This window comes from Podarcis raffonei, chromosome 6 (genome assembly GCF_027172205.1).
Source record: "Podarcis raffonei isolate rPodRaf1 chromosome 6, rPodRaf1.pri, whole genome shotgun sequence".
Lineage (NCBI taxonomy): Eukaryota > Metazoa > Chordata > Lepidosauria > Squamata > Lacertidae > Podarcis > Podarcis raffonei.
The window spans coordinates 83,692,505-83,715,186 of NC_070607.1; positions in this window are offsets into that span (position 1 = coordinate 83,692,505).

The following is a 22,682-nucleotide window of genomic DNA, read 5'->3' on the forward strand; positions in this document are numbered from 1 at the left end:
TGGAACCACTGTATAACAGTGGATATTGTATGGCTTCCACTGATATGATTTATAAATAAAAAATAGTGTATGGAATCTTATGCTTATTTTATTCTAACTGCAATAATATCCTACACAAAGTCATTCTTTGTTTTATATTGTTTGTCTTGTTTGTATGTTGCTATTTTTGAAACCTCAAAGTTATACATATTTTTAAAATGCATATTTACAGACAAAATATGTTTGGAAATGTATGCATTCTGATAAAATATGTATTTAAATATACATTTTCTTATAAAATATGTGCTAAGCACTATAGTTTTTAGAACTCAGATTATTGTGCAAACAGGATGGATCAGATTTATGAATAAACATGTGTGAAATTGAGATGATGTTCTTATCCTTACAAGTATGCTATTTCAGTATTCCTCTTAAGTCTTGCATCTACATTTCTTAAAGTATCATGCACACTGTATTTTATTCACTATGTGGTCATAATGTGATTAGTTTTGTTGGCATTACATTACTCACATGAGGCCTACTAACCATCCAAAAATCTGAAATAAAAAAAAAATCCCTCCAAATAATTAATGAATGCCTTAGCAATTCAGTTCAGTAAACTGAAGCTGTCTCTCTATTTGCTTTGGGTACTTTGACTTCTGTAGCTGGAACTAAAAATCTGGAAAATTAAAGGAATGAAAACTTCACTTTAAATATTCATTTCAAATCCCACAGAAAGCAGAAAGGTGAGATGTGAAAAGGGGGAGCACAATAACAGCCTTTTTCTCCTGTCTTATAAATAGCAAGACGACTGGTTAAGCCAGCCTGAAAAACAGACATAAAAGAAAATTACTGCCAGTACGCTAAGCCTGACACATTTATAAGTAGAGAGCAGAAATTTAAGAAGATTTTTTTTCCAGCTGGTTATTCAATGTAGAAGGCTCCATGTTGGATAGGGGGAATATAACAACATTTATTTATTTTTTTACAAAAATGTTTTCAAACACAGCTATGCAACAAAGCCACCATATTTCTGATTTGTGCACTCATTACAATGCTTCGAGAAGAAAGGCTATTCCTCTACTAAATGTGCTCAGTGTTTATTTTCTCGGCATTATAAAATGCCCAGGTCTGAGAATCAACTTCTTCCTTTGCACAAAATTATTTACTCTGATGTCTGGCTCACAAAAGCAGTTCGCTTATACAGGGAAGATACCCATCTGTTCCAGATTCAGGGTGTACTTTGAGCATAAATGCTGAACAGGGCACCTGTTTGACTGAAAAATGCAGGAGGTTTGGACATTTCATCTATTTGTTATCATGCTTCACTATCACCAGGAGTGTAATTATAATAGGTGTCACTCTTTGGCTGCAAATCTGCCTCATTACTTTTCAGCACAAACCTTGAGAGGGGAAAAAACAGTATAATAGAGACTTCATAAGGTGGGATCTATTGCCAGTTATTGAACTAAAAACACACTTGCTTCCTCTTTGTTAATAGAACTTTTAGACCATTCTTCATTATAAAGAATCACAAAGCACTTTCCAAAATATTATAAAACCACATATCATGACAAAAATGGCAATTAAACACAGTTTTTCAGCTGTAACTTGCCATAAGTTTGCTCTGGCACCTTTGCCATTCTAAGATGACAAGGGAGGTGTTCACAGTGAGTTTTGGCACCTCTTTCTCTCTCTTTCTCTCTCTCTCAAAAAAAAAATAGCACTAAAATTCTCCATCAAATACAAAATCATTGCAGATTAAACCAACAATTGCCATGGGGGTGGGTGGGGGCCTAGTGGCCACATTTGGAATTTTGATAAAGGGCTGAGTGTAGCCGTCCAAAAATGGCTGTTGTGGGGTGTGACATAATGGTTGCCATAGGGGGCACAGCATAAAACAACATGGCTGCCACAACTCAAAGAGCAGAACGAGGACCATGAAATGGTGTAGACTTTGTTCCCATCAGCCCTACCAATAAAAGCACATACAACAGCGGCTGCTGCACTCACAGAGGGAAGCTCTTTGCACCTCTCCTCTGTTTGGAACTAAAAGGGAAGGTCGGTGTCGATTTCTTGCATCCAGTGTAATGTGGGCATATTAAAGGGACATGTTCGATACAGGAGAGACAAAGCCAGTGACAAATCCCCAAATGCTGCAACCTTCTTTTTCCTATAGGAGTTGCTCCATATCCCCGATGAATCTGGTTGTCTTTTCCTGAACCTTTTCTAACTCTACAATATCCTTTAAAAAAAATTGTTAACAATTTCAACATAACAAATTATCAAAACATATCATATTCATTATTTCCCCCCTTTTCCATCCGCCCCTTTCAAACCCTCCCCTCCCCAGAGACTTCCCTCAGCTCCTCTCTCTGATTTCTCAGCACATATTATTATCTGCATGTTATAAAATTATACATATCCTTACATTATCTATCTACCATGTTACCAACCAATAAATTTGTGTATGTTTATTCAAAACCTGCCAAGGAGTCCAATTCATTTTGTTTTGTCTTTTTAGATAAATTGTAAAAAGCTCCCATTCTTCCTTAAAGTCACAGTTGTCCTTGTTCTGCAATTTGTATGTCACTTTGGCCAACTCTGCGTAGCTCATCAATTTCTCTTGCCACTGTTCTTTCATTGGGATTTCCTCATTCTTCCATCCTTGTGCTATCAAGACTCTTGCCGCTGTTGTAGCATACAATATCCTTTTGAAGGTATGACGATAAGAACTTTACACAGCAGATTCCTATATAAAGCACCCCCACAGCCTAAAATGCCAACCACAGGACCTCAAACCTTGCAAACCGAGGCTGATCTGCTTGTATGGTCAAGAAACAAACCAACACTCCTTTGGCCCATATGTGACCAGCTATTCTTACACTACAGGGAGCGTAAAGCAAATGTGGAAGAGGCCTGGCTGGGCAATTCCACCTCATGTCTGTGCCTGCAGTCTTCCAATTGGGCAGGTGAGTGTCCTTGTAGAATTATGGCTCTCTTTCTTTGCTGCAGACTTGGAATGAAGTTATGGTCCATTATAGCAGTAAAATAATAAGGGACAGTGGATTCCACTCTTGCACTCCCATGAGTCACGATGAAATGTTTCTATCCCTCATGGAGGTAGAGGTGAGTTTGAATATTGTGACACAGACGTTTGGATCTGAGCAAGCTGCTCCTATTAAAATCTGGTAGGGACTGTTAGGTAGCCATGCTGTTCAATGGGAGCAACATCCCTGCTTAGCTTCTGATGATGCTTTCAGAGCTGCCGTAGGCCACATTGTCCGGTTATGATCAAAACCTTTGCCGTTTCTTCTCTCTGATTTTGTCCCTTTCCAATACGCCACTGCAAGGAGAGACACCCCCCCCCTCAGCATTAACCATGCAAATGCCTTTGAAAAGTGAAAGCCCTCCCTGTGACATGCTTTCTTTGCCTCCCTTCTGAGACAAAATGGTTGGCAGGGAGGATGGGGAGGACAGATGTTTTCCGGCTCAAAATGACAACATCCCCATCTGTTGGCAGCAGTTTCCTGCAGCTTCTGAGCACTGGTCCCCATATCTTCAAATGTCTAACAGATGGCGAGTTACAAACTATCTAAACTGCTTTGAAGCCGAGAAGAATGTAAAAATCAAAGAGGATCCAGTTTTGGAAATACGTTCCACTCTAATGATAGTGTACGGCATAGCACAGCTTATTTACTTATTAGTGTTTCCAGACAGGAAATACCAACCTCAGCTCATTAAAGCCAGCAAAATTCTATTACAATCAAAAGAGGGAATTGCAAAGGATTGTGCTGTTTATTCCAGAACTCCATAAACCAACAGCCCTCTCCATGAGCTAAAGAGGAGGGCCGGCCCTATCATGAGGCAACTGCCTCAGGCAGCAGATGTTAAGGAGGCACATTCCCTTCTAACGTAGGATACAGCTGTGTATTCCATGCTGCCTCTTCTGCTCCAGCTACTGGGTGTGAAACAGGGAGGTGCTTTCTTAGGCGGCAAAATATCTTGGAGCAGCTCTAGCAGAGAGGGAAAGTGGGCACAGAGGGGCTAGGGGTGCTTTGGTTCCACCCCCATGGTGTGCGGCACCCTTCAGTGCTGCCCCAGATTTTGACATGGCCACCTGAGGTGGGGAAGCCTTCATACATCCATGAGGAGGCTTCCCAGGATTTCACAACTCTGTGCAACCGAGTTCCAGTATCTGGGGAAGGATGCACATGAAGAGGTAAAAGCAGAAAGGCTTCCCTACCTCAGAGAGCTACATTAATTAGTGGATGGCAGGGCTGGGAGGGATCTACAATATTTTGGGGCAGGGCCCAAAATACAATGCCGGACCCCCTTCTCTACTTGTCAGCTCCTCAAGGTCCTCAGCTTTCAGAGTATCTGGTTCTTCCTCTTTGGACTCCATGGCTGGTCTCAGGTCAGAGCTAGGCATGAAAGAACTGAGCCGGTTTTCTGCCCACCTTTATTTGGCAGTTTGTAGGAGGCATAGTAAGGGATGAGGGTGGTGCTGTGGACTACACCACAGAGCCTAGGGCTTGCCAATCAGAAGGTCAGTGGTTCGAATCCCCACAACGGGGTGAGCTCCCATTGCTCAGTCCCTGCTCCTGCCCACCTAGCAGTTTGAAAGCACGTCAAAATGCAAGTAGATAAATAGGTACCGCTCCGGCGGGAAGGTAAACGGTGTTTCCATGCGCTGCTCTGGTTTCTCCAGAAGCGGCTTTGTCATGCTGGCCACATGACCCGGAAGCAGTCTGCAGACAAACGCCAGCTCCCTCGGCCAGTAAAGCGAGATGAGTGCTGCAACCCCAGAGTCATCCGCGACTGGACTTAACGGTCAGGGGTCCCTTTACCTTTTTAGGAGGCATAGTATGAATTCTGCCCCCAAATATTACTTAGCCAGGCCACCTAACTAGCTTCATGGCTGAGTAGGGAACTGAACCTTGGTCTCACAGGTCCTAGTCAAATGTTCTAATCACTATACCACAGCGGCAAAGTAAATATATACAGAAACAACTAAATATATACAGAAACAACTAAATAATTCCAGAAAGGAAGCAGAACAGATAACCAAATGTAATAATATATTACAGCCATTAAACATACGCAAAGCCAACTGCAGCTTTTAGTTATTAGAAGAAGCTAGTGTTTTACTGTGATGTGCATAAGATTTTTATTGAACCCTTTTTTATGGAAATTCCCAGAACAACAAAATGCATTTCATCCTTTTCCCCTACTATTTTCAGATCATAAAGCATCCATCTTTTCCAATATGGCTAAATATTGTGCTGCTGCATGTAAAAATTACCAGGGATAAATTTCTAGCAAACTTAATAATTCTGTTTTCTGTACCTGGCATTTGATAGTACAGTGGACGTTCGGGTTGCGAACGTGATCTGTGCGGGCTTCACAATCTTCAGCGGCACAGCTGCGCACGTGCGGGTTGCGATTCGGCGCTTCTGCGCATGCGCAAAGCACAATTTAGCACTTCTGCACATGTGTGACCGCCGAAACCCGGAAGTAACCCATTCTGGTACTTCCAGGTTTCGGCAGGTCCATAACCCGAAAAAAGTGCAACCTGAAGTGTCTATAACCCGAGGTATGAGTGTACTGTACAGTTCTTAATAATTATATTCCTAAAGTTTTCTATTTTATTCTGTTTTTGTATTATTTTTTATCTCTCCCCCCCAAAAAAAATATTGGTCACTGACCCTAATAAAGAGATAGATAGATAGATAGATAGATAGATAGATAGATAGATAGATAGATAGATGATAGATAGATAGATGATAGATAGATAGATGATAGATAGAACAACCCAGCTCGGGGTAGAATTCAACTTAGCTCTAAGTGGGGGTATGTGCACAGAGAATGAGGTCCACTCATGCAATGAGACTTCTGTGCACCCTCTGCTCCCCCCATCCCACATACCCCCTAAATCTGTTATGGGCTCCCCCAACCTTCTGGAGCAGATTTATAGGGAGTGGTGGGGGGTGTGCAGAGGGAGGAGAGGAGAGAGATGTCCTGTTGCACAAGACAAACTCACTTCTATGTACACAACTATACAAAATATTTCAAAATAGCACCCTGTCCACTGCCCTAGTCATTGAGACAAGGCTATCTCATTGGCCTCATGAATCCCAGACACATTTGCTCTTACTGGGCCCACAGAATGGGCACCATGTTGTGTGCGGTAGATTTATTTATTTTTTTAAGTGCCAAAGCAAACACACTGCCCTCCACCATCTCAAGTGTAATAACCTAAAACAATGCATGGCCTTTTTTTGAAAACGTTGATGTCTTCTCCTCTGCAGTTTTGCAAGGGCCTGAGCATTTACTCAGAGTTGGGGGTTTGTTTTCAAGATGCCTTAACTCTCAACACACTGATCAATGGGACTTAAAATTGCTTAGCTGTCTTCTAATGTATTATAAAATTAAACATTACACCCACTTAATCTGTTAGGTTTCAGCCCAGTTACTTGCCCTTTCCACTCCTAAATATTAAGAACATTACAATGTTATTGCTCATTCACACTCAACCATGCAATCTTTAAATCATCTCTCATGAAACCATCTTTTCTTTTCTTTTTCTTTTTGCACTGAGAGAGAGAGAAAGAGAGTGAGAGTGCAATTAAATTCAGCAAACTTCTCCAATACTTATCAGTTAGTTCCCACAAATCAGTTATTTTTTTTCTTTAAGAGGAAGAACCAGTCACGGCTGGTTCAAAGTGATTTCTTTGTTAGAAATTTATTGGCTTTATTTCCCATTTCAAAGTATTTGCGTGGCGATTCCCGCCCCCTCCCACGGATGGAATAAATAAAGACACCGGACACCAGAACTTAGGTTAATGGGCGAAAATGGCCACAACTTTATTGATTACGGGTAAGAGTGGTATTGGCTTTAGGCATTGGCCCTAACAGACTATCCGGTCCAACCGGGAAGGGTTAAGCACCAACAGGGGGAGCCCCCGAGATGCACATCCCTAGGCGCTCCCCAAGGGGTTACCGCTCGGGAGCGTGCTTTAGGCCCTAGCCTCCGTAGGTTTTGGACGAGGCGACGCCCCCCGGAGTCCTTTAACGAACTACCCTTCAAGATTTGGGGGAGGTGATGGCGCTCCTCCCCCCCAACTTCATTTGCATAAGAATACCCCTGCCAATGCCTACCGCCAAAACTGAGGAGTTGTGATGTTTTGCTACGAGGTAGGTGAAAAAACCAAGTGGCTTCAAAATACAGCCAATTAGCCAAATGGAAAAACTCCTACCAGGCCCCTTGCAGCGACAGGCCGAAGCCCATAGCAAAGTCCGAATGCAAACCTAGAGGGCGGGTGGGTGGGAAAAACCGCAGCTGCTGTAAGGAAAGAAAAGGGGCGAGCCAGGGCTTCCCCGACCTTAAGTGCCCTATTGTAAGCCCACCCCTAGCACCAGCCAATTGGCCGGCGCTGTGGGATAATGAATAATAATCAGACTGGGGAATCCCTGAGTCCTGTGGGGCTGGCGCCAGCCCCGCGAGAATGTAGTCCGGGGCGTGAGCCTGAAACCCCCCCCTCCTTAGGTCGGGAGTGGCTTTCTGTTTCATGAATCTCATAGATCCTTCCATTCCAAGCAACTCAAATGTATTCTTTGTACTGTGCTCCCCCCCTTTGCTTTTAATAGTTTTCACTTTCCACTTTTTTTATATAAAAAAGGTAGATTCTACAGTATTCTACAGTATTCTCAACTATGAGTATATATGCTTACCTGACCTCCCTCTGGCTGAGTCAATGCTACATACTGAAGTGGAGAGGAAAAGGTGTGAAGCAGTGGTGAGGTTGGTGTGGTGCAAACACAATGGCAGAGTGAATTTGGCACTCCTGCTAGTGTGTTTGCACTGCAGTGACCTCACTGCTGGTTCACCCCTCCTACTAACCCTCACTGTATGCAGCAGTGACTCAGTTGGAGGGCAGTCATTCATCCACCTAGAACTCATTTCACTGAAGCTCCTGCAAAAGAATGCCTGGGTGGATGTTCATGCCCTCTAAGTTTACCACTTAGGATTTCAAAGCACCAGTTATACTACATGGAAGCTGGCAGAAACACATTGCACCCGGTATATGCTTGCACCCGGTATTCTCCTAGCTCTTTTCTTTGGAATAACAGTCAGTTCCGATCTTCTGTTTCACTGAATATCTTGTGCTTGCACTTTAGGCAGTCACACACAGAGAGATAATTATCCAGACAAAAAACCCTGCTTGCATAAACGCAACCCTAGTGTTTAAGCTACAAAGGTGGTGTGCAGAGGTAGCTTGTAATTCTACAAGTTCCTGTCTCTCTCTCCCATCCATCTCTTCATCTGTGCTGACACCTTGGCAGATCAGCCAGGTTGTAGTCTAAAAGACTAAGACATTCAACAACTGCAGAGTAATCTTATTTATTCACAGTTTCTTAATAGGAGGGAAACGCCGCTGAATGACTGGGATCTCAATGTGGCACACAAGGTGAACCCCACCCCCCTTGTTATGCAACTCAGTCCCTTTCTCCTGTTCTCTCAGAGAAAATCGTTTGTGAGGGTGGTGCTATAAAATGGCTCTGAGTAGAACTCTACATTGTGCTTTCCCAATCAATCCTTCTATGGAAGCATTGTAGCTTGGCAGCCTCTGTGGGCTGTTGGGGGGGGGGGAAGGTGTTTCTCCAGGAGATCGCCCCCAGACCCAGTTTTGTGAGTGCAGGGCAAGAAAGGAGAGAGACACTAACTTTCCACCCTTTCACTATAGTTGTGGTGAAAATTAGGCTTCCCCGAACCACTCAAAGGGGTTCACATTTGAGTGCAAACACATCTAATCATTCCTTTCCAAAAATACATGAACAACAACAACAAAACTATACTGAATTGTGCATATTGTGGAAAAGTGTGAATGGAATGCATATATTCCTGACAATAACATACAAAAATGCATTATACGAGGGAAGTTTGCTTTCAAAATATGTCTATTATGGAAAATCGCACACACAAAGATGCATATTAAGATGTGCACCAAAATGCTAACAAATATTCGTGAGGGTTCTTTTTTTTAAAAAAGCCAACCAATGTGGAAATGTGGTGAACTGAATTTAGTACTGGGAAAATGAGAAAATCTGAAAGTGGGGGGAAAGACCATCACTGTGCACCTCAAGCTGCTATTCAACTTGGAAGAGAAGCTCTCATGGCTTCAGAAAGTCTTCCGCTAGCACTTGAACAAGTGGGCATGCAGCAGCGCTAACATATCTTCTCCCTTGATTCTTGCAATCCATGCCAAATACTTCCAATACTGGTAATGATATTGTTAGCCACGACTTACTTAAATTCATTTGATTTAATTTGATTTAATTCACTAAGTTTGGACCCAGCCCAATGCATGTAAAGCACTCTGGATGTTCCAAACTGTGACATAACTATTTGTTATGAGCACTTCTATCCTAGGCTCCAATTATATGCAGTGGCCTTCCTTTCAAGGAAGCCAAACCCTGGGTAAGTGCTGGAACCCCTGGAGTCTCTTGTCACTCAGAGAGTATTTGCTATTTGGACGCGGGTGGCGCTGTGGTCTAAACCACTGAGCCTCTTGGGCTTGCCGATCGGAAGGTCGGCGGCTCAAATCCCTGTGATGGGGTGAGCTCCTATTGCTGTCCCAGCTTCTGCCAACCTAGCAGTTTGAAAGCACGCCAGTGCAAGTAGATAACTAGGTACCGCTGCTGCGGAAAGGTAAACAGCATTTCCGTGCGCTCTGGTTTCCATCATGGTGTCCCGTTGCACCAGAAGCAGTTTAGTCATGCTGACCACATGACCCGGAAAGCTGTCTGTGGACAAACGCTGGCTCCCTCGGCCTGAAAGCGAGATGAGCGCCGCAACCCCATAGTCACCTTCGACTGAACTTAACTGTCCAGGGGTCCTTTACCTTTTTATTTTATTTTATTTGCTGTTTCCAACTAAGTCTCAGCTAGGCATTATAGTCCTTGATATAGTAACCATAGCGAAGTTATGGGAACTATCCATCAAGTTAAAAATTATTTTGATTGTATTCTTAGTGAGTCACAGGCTTTGTACTTTAAAAGTATTCAGAGAAGAAAATTAGCTTCGATATATGTATACAGAAGAATCAAGCTAGGAGAATGATTCATCAAGGATATTGATGTGTGGATGAGTTTGGTCAAATTTATGATAATCCGTTTTGATAAATACTTCACAAGACTTTTCCATCAACAAGATTTAGAGTCTGAGCTTCCTCCCCTTCTCTAACTAAGTGAAGTGTCTCTTATATACCATAAAATCAATAAATGACAGCAGTTAAAACTTCCAGATGCTAGAATACTGTTCAGCAACTCCTGCAGCCAGAAACCAAAAAAGAACTCCATGTGAACAGTTAAGAAATGCCTGGACAAACAGAAGTGATTTTAACCTATTGTTGGGATCTCGTTCCACAGTAGAAAATGCTCTCCTTTGTAGCATGGCCTAGCCAAAGATCCACAGGTTGTGACCTGAGGAGATGATACCAGAAAAGGTGATAACCTGGTCCCAAGATACTTGGGCCTTAAACTTGGCTTGGGAGCTAATTGGCAGGAGGGGCAGATCCCTCATCCCCAGTGTTATATGCATGTGGTGGGAAGCCGCACTGAAATACCTAGCCACAGCTTTCTGCCCTGGCTGCAACTTCAAAACTAATCTCAAGAATAGCCCAACACAGAGTGCATTATAGAAACCCAACAGTAAGGTTTTCACAGTTACACGGCTATACCTGCCCAGGACTGGCTTCTGTGTCATAGCCCCAGAGATCACAGAGATTGATCCTAGAGCAACCCCCCCGCAAAGTATTCCATGTTCCATTTAGAGCATGGGTAGACAAACTAAGGCCCAATCGCCTTCTAAATCCGGCCCGCAGATGGTCCGGGAATCAGCTTGTTTTTACATGAGTAGAATGTGTCCTTTTATTTAAAATGCATCTCTGGGTTATTTGTGGGGCCTGCCTGGAGTTTTTACATGAGTAGAATAGGTGCTTTTATTTAAAATCCACCTCTGGGTTATTTGTGAGGCATAGGAATTCGTTTGTTTGTTTTTTTCTTCCCCAAAATATAGTCTGGCCCCCCACAAGGTCTGAGGGACAGTGAACTGGCCCCCTGCTGAAAAAGTTTGCTGACCCCTGATTTAGAGGGAGCATGCCATCCCACATGGGCAGATGTTTTGATTTCTGAACCCAGGAACTTCCCAGCCACAATGCTTCATCTTTTCAAGATTCATATTCTGTTTATTGCCCCACATCGAGTCCACCACTGCACCCACACATTGTCCAGGTTATGCAGGGCCATTTCTGACTCAGATGCAAATGGAGAAATATAGCTGTGTGTCATCAGCATACTGATTAACCTTGATCTCAGAACTCCTAATATTTCTAATGGGTTCATATTAATGTCTAATGGCAGCAGCAGCAGCAGAATGATGCCCTGCAACACCCCATAGCATAACTGCCAGGAACCAAGGCACCATCACCACACAATGATGATGATGCTCCACTCAGGAAGAGGCCCCATAGATAGGACTGGAACCACCACAATATGAGGCTCCCTAACCTTCTGCTTTGCCTGAAAAAGTTCCCAGTTTTGATCCTGCCTGAAACTCTAGGGAACCACTTCCAGTCAGTGTAGACAATGCTGCGCTAGATAGACCCAACAGTCTCACTCATTTTATATATATATATCTATATCTATATATATTTTAACATATCATTCCCAACAATCATATAACGTATTTCATGTTTTACACAATGTTTTGGACTTCCATCAACTGCATCTGAAGATTTTTCAATCTTTATCACTTAATATACATTTCTTAATTTCTCTATCACTTTTAATTATCCTCAGCTAATAACTCTCTTCATAATCTTCTCTCCAATATTTCGCATAATCCTCCTTACAAAACTTCTCGCAATCCGACTATTGTAATCTGTTTATTACAGTTGCTTTTCAAATAGTTCAAATACTTACTCCAGTCCTCTGAGAATCTCTGGTCCCGCAGGTTTCAAATTCTTCCTGTCATCTTATCTAATTCTGAATAGTCCATTAATTTCGACTGTCATTCTTCTTTCGTTGGTAGTTCTTCTTATTTCCATTTCTGTGCCCAGTCTCACTCATTTTAAGGCAACTTGCTGTGTTCCCATCTCACACAAAGGCTAGACTAAATTGAGGACATATCCCACCCTGTGTGTTAGGCCAGTAATGTATGGAGACAGCTCCATAGTTGCTGTGGAGGCCATGAAGTCCTGAGCTAGTCCAGCAGAGGTCTTGAAATGAAAATCACCAGCAAAACAAAACTTCTTTCCCAGGCAGAGCTCTTGTAAATGCAGCTAAAGAAAAGAAAAGAATGTTACATTTCACCATCAATTTGCTACCATGCCAGGAAAACAGAAAGGGCATGGGAGAACAAAGGTGACTCCCTTACCTTCAATAGCCTTAGCTCATTCTGACAAGCTGAAATTGTTACAGGAGCAAAAACTATGCCATGGATTTTCCTCATTCATCATAACAGAGCATTATAAATTTTCTAACTACAGCTTTTGAGCACCTAAAATGGCTAAAGCATAAGCAACACAACAAGAAAACAAATTTAGAAGCTCCCAATTTGGCTCTGTGAAATCCATCTGAAAGCAATGTTTATCTTCATTAAGTTTCAACGTAATGAACAAAATGTTTGAAGTCCACTGGGATCTGGTTTCAGGCAGCAAAATCCATTATTATGTATGCATTTAGGTCAGGAAAAGGAAGGGAGGTAGCATTAGTTCTGGTTTTCACAATATATCAGATTTTGAAAATCACCGTGCTTTACCACTACACTTAGAAATAAGTCACTCATTGCCAGCTATCCAAGCATAAGGTATTTATATAATGCTGCATGGACACATAGATCTCTTTGTGAGCCCACACTACTTGGATTTTTTTCTAAAACTAGAGAATCTTGTCTTAGATGCCTTTCCAATGGCTGAATTCTGTGTAAAACAGGTGGGGAACCTTCAGAACTCAAAGAATTGCTCTTCTCAACAGCTGATGATCCTCTGGGGGCATCAGGCAGGAAGAAAAGTGAGGCAATGTCAGGCTCCTCCTGGTAGGAACCAGCTGGTGGGCAGATAAGTTTTGACTTTTTCACAGATTTTACTGCCTGATGGTTGCATTTCCATCTGACAAGCCCAGCCCCTAACAGCCCTGGATTGTTCTGAGCCATCTAGCACGGCTGCTTCGCCCTGACTAGGCCAACACCCCAATTCCTCTGAATACACTCAATTTGGTGTATTCCTCAGTCAAATCCAGTGTACAGTCCAACTGTTTGCAAGTCGCAAGAAGCCTCAGTGGGCACTTCCATTGAAATGGAAATAGCAGTTCCAGAGGTGAGTTTTGTTGGGCTTGTAGCAGGGAACGAAAAAGAGTTTTAACTCCCCTTTCCCTTCCCATAAGGTCCCTAAGCTGCTATTTGCACAATAAAAAACAAATGCACACGAGTTGCATTTATTAAACACGTTAATGTACTTTAATTAAATTCATTACATGCATTAATGTGCTCTGTGCAATTAATGTCATATTTTGCCTGGCTCTATGAAATTCAAATAAAAATATTTTTAAACCATTAAAATATACTTTCAACAAGTGGCTTTCAGCCAGTGTGCTGTGGCTCCTTGGGGTGCCTTGAAGGATAGTCAGGGGTGCCATGGGCAACACTGGCCTCTGTCCCTCTTTCCTTCATTCCTTCCTTTGATGTCCTCTCACTTCACTGCCTCCCAAAGGCTTGCATAGCTGTTTGTGGCAGCAGCCCTGGCTACTACAAGCTACCATGGTGAATGGTGCCTCTGGGGCTGGCCAGGGGGTGTTGGTTACCAGGAGTGAGGTGGCCTTGGAGTAAACAGGCAAGTGGGTGAGGGAGCCCAGTCAGCCATTGCTGTTGGGAATGGACAGGCAAGTGGGAGGCTTGGCAGGCAGGCAGGAAGGCACTGTGCTGGCCTTTCTTGTGCTTGCTGTGTGCAAGGGCTGGCTGGCAGCTGTGTGCCCAGGGCTGAAGGGGAGCCTTTCCACAATGCAAGCGTGGCAGTGTCCGCTAGCTTCGTATTCACCTTTGGCCAGTCTCCGTTGGGCCACTAAGGCTGGGGGCATCGTCTCAGGACCCTGTGGGGCAGTGCGAGAAGGCACCTGGGCAGGGGGGCAGCTCAGAGGGGGGGGCAACTGCTGTTGCAGGTGCCCAGAGGACTCCCAAGGAGATAGGAGAGGAAAGGAGGCTGAGGGAACACTCCATAAGGGAGGGTGTTCAAAAAAGGGTGAGAGGTTGCCAGCTCTGCAGCAAAGGGGTGACATAACTGGGCTCCTGAGCCCCACAGGGGTGCTGCAGAAAGAATGTCAAGGGAGCCATGGACTCAAAAAGGTTGAAAACCTCTGCTTTAAATATTTCAAACACTTTAAGAAGACCATCAGAAGCAAAAAATATCCTTAATGTGTTTATATTACATCTCTAATGTATTTCTAAAATAAAATACAAAATTCACTCATCCAATAAAGCTTTTTTCTTCCATCAGGCTTTTATGTGAGTAATTTAAATCGTTCTCTGGTTTATTTATAGTTTTACAAGCACTTAAGGTAATAGGAATATGGCATATATCTATAAACAAAACTGTGGAGAAAGCAACCAACCCCAAGTAGTTGATGCTTACATGAGATTTCAGCATAAAGTGTTATTCAGTCATCAGGATCTCACTTCTTCAGTTGATTAATCAGAAGCTTGTATTAATAATGCCTTTATGTCTTCTTGCCTAATGGCTATTCCATTCATTCTAGACCGAGGCATTGAAATTTTGGGAACCTAAAAACTGAAGTAGACCTACCACAAGACAATTGTGGTATGATGTTGTGACTTTCCCCTTCTAGCTTTAAGGCAAGAAACGGGATACTCAATTTTTATTTGGGCTAGAAAAGCAGAGAGACCAGGAGCCCTGCTGGATCCAAAGTGTGTGGAAATGCTGCTCCAGTCAAAATATAAAATTCCATGTTTGCTATCTGAATAAAGGGTTAAGACACATGGAGTTCCCTGTGAACTCCTAGAGAGCACTCCATGAAGTCACACCTGCTGTTTGCTTAATCCATTTTCTTACATTACAGATTTTTGTGTCATTATTTTGTTTAGAGGGGAAGGGGAAGATCCGCTCTACCTAAGACATCCTGGATGATTGAGCTACAAAACTTTGTCCCAAGTTTCTCTGTTCATGCTGCAAAGGATGGTATGTTTTCAACCCTGCTAAGCTAGATGTCAGTCTTACTCAATGAGTGAAAGGATAGATAATTAATAATTAATTAATTAATACATCCCAGTAGTGATGTATGGAAGTGAGAGCTGGACCACAAAGAAGGCTGGTCGCTGAAGAATTGATGCTTTTGAATTATGCTGCTGGAGGAGACTCTTGAGAGTCCCATGGACTGCAAAAGATCAAACCTATCCATTCTTAAGGAAATCAGCCCTGAGTGCTCACTGGAAGGACAGATCCTGAAGCTGAGGCTCCAATACTTTGGCCACCTCATGAGAAGAGAAGACTCCCTGGAAAAGACCCTGATGTTGGGAAAGATGGAGGGCACAAGGAGAAGGGGATGACAGAGGACGAGATGGTTGGACAGTGTTCTTGAAGCTACTAGCATGAGTTTGACCAAACTGCGGGAGGCAGTGGAAGACAGGAGTGCCTGGCATGCTCTGGTCCATGGGGTCACGAAGAGTTGGACACGACTAAACAACAACACATACAAAGGCCTATCTAGTCCAGCATCTTGTCCTCACAGCGGCCAAACAAATGCCTACGGAAAGGCCGAAAGCACTCACCCCATTGGGGCAATTGCTATTTAGAGGCATACTGCTTCCAGCGCTGGCTATAGTACTTAACCATTGTGTCTTAAAGCTTCTTCTGCATGATGTTCAAAGCTGGGGGTGAGGAGATGACGCATAATTGTGTCACTGCATGGAGGCAGCTTCATCCCTTGGGAATGTGACCCGGAATTCACACTTCTTTTATTCCTGCTGACGTTGTGCCTTTGTTTCTTCCTGGATCCGCCACATGAGGGATCGCACCCAATCAAGGACCCCACATTGAATGGGATGATGCCACATTACCCTCTGCACCCAGTCCTATATGGTCATGTGAGGATGCGCTGTGAATCACGTGAGGGCAACTGAAGAGCATGCCATAGGTGAGTCCCCCCCCATGTGCCTACTGATGTTGCGCTAGCAACCGCTTGCCCTTTTGCACTCTTCACAAAACGTTCAAGCAAGGTTATCTGCTCCCTGTCCCTATGAGCGGTGCAATTAGGTAAATTAAGCTGTGGAAACATAACATGATCCCTGCTGGATCACATCAAAGGCCGATCCTGTTAATAATATTAGCAGGAGGGGGGAGGGCTCATTAGCTCATCATGCACATGGCTGTACTTACTTCAAAGTGTGTTATGTTATTCTTGCTGGGGTTGTTTGGGGGGGGGGGTCCTCTGCTCATGCTGCTAAGTGGGACCTTGTACTTTTGCCCCCTCCCCTCCAAGTCCTACCCCAACAGCACCATTGCTTCCTGTTTATCAACGCTCATCAATGGAAGCCTTTATACTTCCCAGCTTATGAATTCTCCCCATTCTAAAGTAAGCAAGTGCAGGCACAGCCCATATGAAATGTCACAACAACCAAAGGGATTTGTTTAAATGCAGTTGGCATTTAATTAACCAATTTATTTGCATTGGCTCCCCACCCCCCATTTTCTCCACAATCACTGTGGATACCTGAGTTTGTCCAGCACAACAGTTTTTCTTTCTTTCCTTTTTTTCGTTGGCCGGCCTGTGTTGACAAGTGAGGATTAATGGTCCCTCTTTTTGCTTTGGAAGAAATGTGAAAAGGTCTCTGAGAAAGGATGTCTACTAGCTGGCTGTTGAAGGCGTAGCTGAAAGCTCCAGGGAGATATGCATGGCCATGTGTGCTTTCTGCTGATCAGGAGCCGGAGGAAACATGCTAATCATGTCAGCCGCACAGGTTTAATGGTATGAGACTTGGGGATACATTTCAAAAGGTCACAGCTCCTATATTTATGTAGCATGTTCAGTGTGTCTGAAAAGCTGTTTAGAAGTGACAAAAAGACTGCTTTCCACACAACATTTTGAACAACAAGAACAGATACTCCTGACCAGCATTATGGGAACAAAATGCTTTAGGTATGGTTATTTGCTGAATAAGCCAGTTGTGTGATTCTGGCAGTCAACTTGGGATCTTTGATTTTAGATCTTTGATTTCAAATTATTATCAACATCATATTGCAATAAAATACATTTTTTTTAAAAAAAATCAACAGTAATATGATAAAATGATTAAAACTTAGACATCGTTTACAAAATTCAACAGTACATGATTCACAGTAAATATGCAGATGTACCATATGCCTCTATTTAAATTATCCATTTTATATATTGTAGAATGGATGTCCCAGCTTTCAGCGACAACCAGCACTCCTGGTGCCATAGCTCAGTAACAGAACACTTGCTTTGCATGCAGAGCTCCTCAGTTTTAGTCTCTCATATATCCAAGTAGGGTTGGGAGAACCATTCCAGTCAGTGTTGACAATACCGAGCAAGATGAATCAGTCGTATTGTTCTCAATAATAAAAAACATATAGAAACCGCAGTGTGACACCATAACAACAACTGCTAATGAATTGGTATTTTTCAACAGCTGGAGACAAAGAATGCTTTATTCCTAGAATACAATATTTTTTCCCAACATATCAAACTGTGAGATCCACTTTCCTAACGAGAGAAGCAATATTTGGGGGATACAGATGCACCGTGAGATCATGCAGAGATCACTCCACTCCCTGCTGTTTGACCCACCAACCATGTTCCCCAAAGGCCTCGTGTTCAGTTCTCATAAGAAGGGGCCTTACCTGTGAAAAGATGTATGCAATAGATATCCCCCAATTTCCCCCAAATGAACCATGATTCCCTGTCACACTGGGGAAGCCAGAAATGCATATTCTCGGATGCTATTAGAACCCTTTCTCATACTCTGAACCTGCAGCTGCTGCGGTGTGGCATTGGAAGAAAAAGAGCAAGGCTAACCTGTGACCCAGCTCTGCTCCCCATGCATGTGACATGTTCATTTATTCCAGCTAATAAGATGCAGCTTATTACCTGGAATAAATCTAGCACCTGCTAACATACGCACAAATGAATTGTTTGGGTCAATTGGTTTTCGGCCAATGCATAAGCAAAACCAATTGCTTTGCAGGCACTCCCATCGAAACTTCCTTCGGAGTCAGATAAAGCAGCATGTGAGAAGCACACTCCTTCCAGACTTTGTCAAGTAGCAGGCATATGATTTTAATGAAGGCCTTGGCGGTTGAGCGAGGAAGTTTCCAGCGTGGAGGAAAATGACATCTGAGCCAGAGTGACGAGCGCAGGACTGTGGAGTGGAATATTCAAAACCATCACCAGATCTTTACAGGAGACGGTGGGGTTGGGGAATGAAGTTTCTGAATAGGAAAATGTCAGCATAGACCTCATTAGTTAGTCTGGACTGCCAACCATCAATCTTCAGTTCTGAGTCAGAAAATGATATATGCATATAGAGAATTACAGGTACAAATAGTTTTCCACGCTAGCTTGACATGAGCTGTATGATTTCCATCTGAGAAAGCAGGCAAGCAGTCCTCCCTTCATGAATGCCTCCCTCCTGCTCTTCCACCCCAAATCTTTTGGCACTAGGGTCCCATCGCTGTTTGTAGATTAGTGATGACTTCAAGAGGAAACTGCATATTTAATGCTGCTCAATGCTGTCAGACACTGCAGGCTGCCTACAGTACATTAGGACTTATTTCTATTATCCAGGCACGATGATTCTTGGTTAGAGAAGCCCCTGAAGCTTCATGGAAACAGACAGGGATGATAGCTTGCTAACCCAACTTGCTAACTTGTGGTTCACATAAGCACGGCAATCATATCAAGAGTTTGGAGACTCATTAAATAAATTTGATAGGTCTCTGATACACAGGTAATGACAGACACACCTTTCAAAACCAAATCACGAATTGCATTAGAAGCTGTTGCCATCCACATTTGTCAGTAATTTTTCTACCCTTCATCTATCTATCTAGCCAGTTTTCTATCTAGCTATCTGTCTAGTGTCAGATGCATAAAAGGCCAAAGAATTAGCAATGCATTTATCTGTGAACAGTTCACAGCTCAAGAAAAGAACAACCACTACGGCAGTGTCCAAGGATTTATTTAGAATTTCAGGAGACTGCAAGATTATTATTTCTAAATAAAACGGTGCATGTCTTTTCTTAGTCTGTATCACCTGTTGGGAGAAAACAGCCACAAAAACCCGCAACACGACATAAAGTACAAAAATAAATCAGACCAACTCTTTGTCCTAATAATGAAAATGTCTTACAATGCTGATGTTCACTTCCTGTGCCATTAAGAACTGTAACTGAATCTCCCATCTTCTATTAACTCTAAAAGTGTTATCGAGGCAGATTTGTTACAAGAAGAAAGATAAGATTACAGACTTATACCTATAGATGCCCATCCATCATTCTTTCTGATTTTTTTCATTCAATTAATCTTGTCTAGGGATGAATTTTTTTAAAAAAAAATCTCAATGTCAAGCTTTTCCAAGCGGATTTCCTCCCTCTAATATCTGCCTTTCTCCCTTACCTAAATGATTTTTTTTTCTGATTCCCATTTCATTCCTTGATCTAGATGAAAAGTGTGCTTTTGTTTTACTGATTCTGCTAAAAAAATACAGTCAATTATTCCATATTATGCACATTATTGAATGTATACACACTTCAGGGACTCAGCTATACAGCTGCAAATTTAATGTTTTAAGTGCATTATATAAATGTGACTCTAGGTGGCAATGGTGAGCTACTGGCAAATTAAATATAGACTTTAATTTTTTTTAAAAAAAGCATTTTCATTGTGTGTTTTTTAAAAATATATGTCTAATACATGCATATATTAATGTGTTTATAAAATTATACTGGAGAAATAGAGAATAGCATGACTCTTTGTATGCATTATGCATGTAATGTGCTTATTTTTCCATATAATTACTCAGGCTTTTAAAAAGATAATCTAACAAATTGGATGAAGTAGGCACTTGCTTTGATACAAGAGGCATTCTGATCAGGATGGACTCACCAAATTCCATGTATCAATTCATTTAAAACAGGTTCCTCTTCCATCCCTACTCTTGCCTCCTTCTGTATCAAGGTCCCTCTTCTATGTCTGCACATGCAACAAGTGTGGTTCAGCATTCTGATTTATGCTTTTCTGCTTTAAGAACAGTTTCTAGTCCTCAGGGTTATAGGCTAGAAACTAGAATGCGAGTGAGGTTTTGGTAAGGAAGGCTTGCCGGTGTTTCTAAGGGAAGGAGATTTAGTACCTTGAATTATTTGATTGTTTATGTTTTATAACTCTAACCCATAAAGCAACTTTGAAATGGCTTAAAGGATCAAACACAATAAAATAATCTAATAGAAACAACTCAACCTAACAAAATGAATCCCCCAAACCAGTGGCGAAACAGAAGATAAAACTATCAGATAAAAGGCCATTATAGGATTTCATAGGCCATTAAAGTCCCAAGAAAAGGCTTCTCCTGGTGCCGAGTGAGAGTTTGAAGTGTTCTCAGACTTTCAGTCGCAACAGACGCTGCTACTTACCAATGGAACTTGACTGTTTACTTGAATATAAAACAGAATTGAGCACTAGAACAGGAGCAGGGAACTGACTTTGGAGCATTTTTTCCTATTTATGGCTGAGATATGTGGGTCTACCCTGCAGTATGCTATGATATACATTTAAATTGCATATTTCTACATCAGCAAACAGGGACGCGGGTGGTGCTGTGGGTTAAACCACAGAGCCTAGGACTTGCTGATCAGAAGGTCAGCGGTTCGAATCCCTGCGACAGGGTGAGCTCGCGTTGCTCGGTCCCAGCTCCTGCCTACCTAGTAGTTCGAAAGCACGTCAAAGTGCATGTAGATAAATAGGTACCACTCTGGCGGGAAGGTAAACGGTGTTTCCGTGTGCTGCTCTGGTTCGCCAGAAGTGGCTTAGTCATGCTGGTGACATGACCCAGAAGCTGTACGCCGGCTCCCTTGGCCAATAAACCCCAGAGTCGGCCACGACTGGACCTAATGGTCAGGGGTCCCTTTATCTTTACTTTACATCAGCAAACAAAGGGATTGGGAAAAAGTATTGTCCCAAACAAAACAATCACAGAAGATTAAAAAAACAACAACCCTCGGAAATGGAAGTACAGATGAATGTCAGAGTAGACAGAGGCTGGTTCATACATCCCAAATTACTGAAAACTTCCAATTACCTTATGAAGAGTTTATACTATTGAAATTTTTCTTATGTCTTGTAACAATTAGTGTCTTATCTTCAGATTTTATTTTTATTACATACATTCTTTTTCTATGCTGTGAGTCACCTTGGTTTACCATGGAAAAGGGGCATACAAATACTGTCGAACCTTGGTTCTCGAATGGAATCCATTCTGGAAGTCTGTTCAACTTCCAAAAATGTTTGAAAATCAACGCACACCTTCTGTTTGGCTACAGGAGCTTCCTGCACTCATTAGGAAACTGCAGACGCTGTGTCGTATGTTCGGCTTCCAAAAAATGTTCGCAAACCGGAGCATTCACTTCCGAGATTGCGGCGTTCGGGAGCCAAAATGTTCGAGTCACAAGGCGTCCGAGAACCAAGGTGTGGTGTTTGCCCTCCTAGGTGGGTCATAAGGAAAGGGTTAAATGAGTGTGAAGTGATTGGCCAGTGGGAACCCAAGGGGAGGAGTTAGAGGTAGAGTGGTAGCTGTTGAAAAGTCAGTTGGGAGTTGGAGAAGGAAGAGGGAGGATAAGTCTGTGGGTTGGTCGAGTTGTGTGGTGAGAGAGTGAGAGGAACTGTTAGGTGGAGTCAGATAGATAGTTGGGATAATCAGTTTGACGTTGTTAGGAACGTATAGGTCAGAAAAGAAACTAAGATTAAGAAACTGACAAGAAAAATTAACTGAAACCTTAAACTTGTTCATGCTTATAAAAATAAACTTGCTTATTTGATTTAATGTTAACAACTGTCTGGACTCTGTGGGTACCCGAGAGAATAATAATAATAATAATAATAATAAATATTTATATCCCGCCCTCCCCAGCCGAAGCCGGGCTCAGGGCGGCTAACAACAATCAAATAATCAAACAATCAAATAATCCAACATTCTAAAAACATTTCATTATAAAAATTAATTAAAATCAAATTAATGGCAACCGTTAAGCAAAATTCTGTGCAGGTTGCCAGAGGAGGGAGTCATGCTGGGCCCTGACCAAAGGCCTGGTGGAACAACTCTGTCTTGCAGGCCTTGCGGAAAGATGTCAGGTCCCGCAGGGCCCTAGTCTCTTGTGACAGAGCGTTCCACCAGATTGGAGCCGCAGCCGAGAAAGCCCTGGCTCTAGTTGAGGCCAGCCTAACCTCTCTGAGGCCTGGGACCTTCAGGATGTTTTTATTTGCAGACCGTAGGTTCCTCTGTGGGGCATACCAGGAGAGGCGGTCCCATAGATACGAGGGTCCTAGGCCGTATAGGGCTTTAAAGGTTAAAACCAGCACCTTAAACCTGATCCTGTACTCCACCGGGAGCCAGTGCAGCT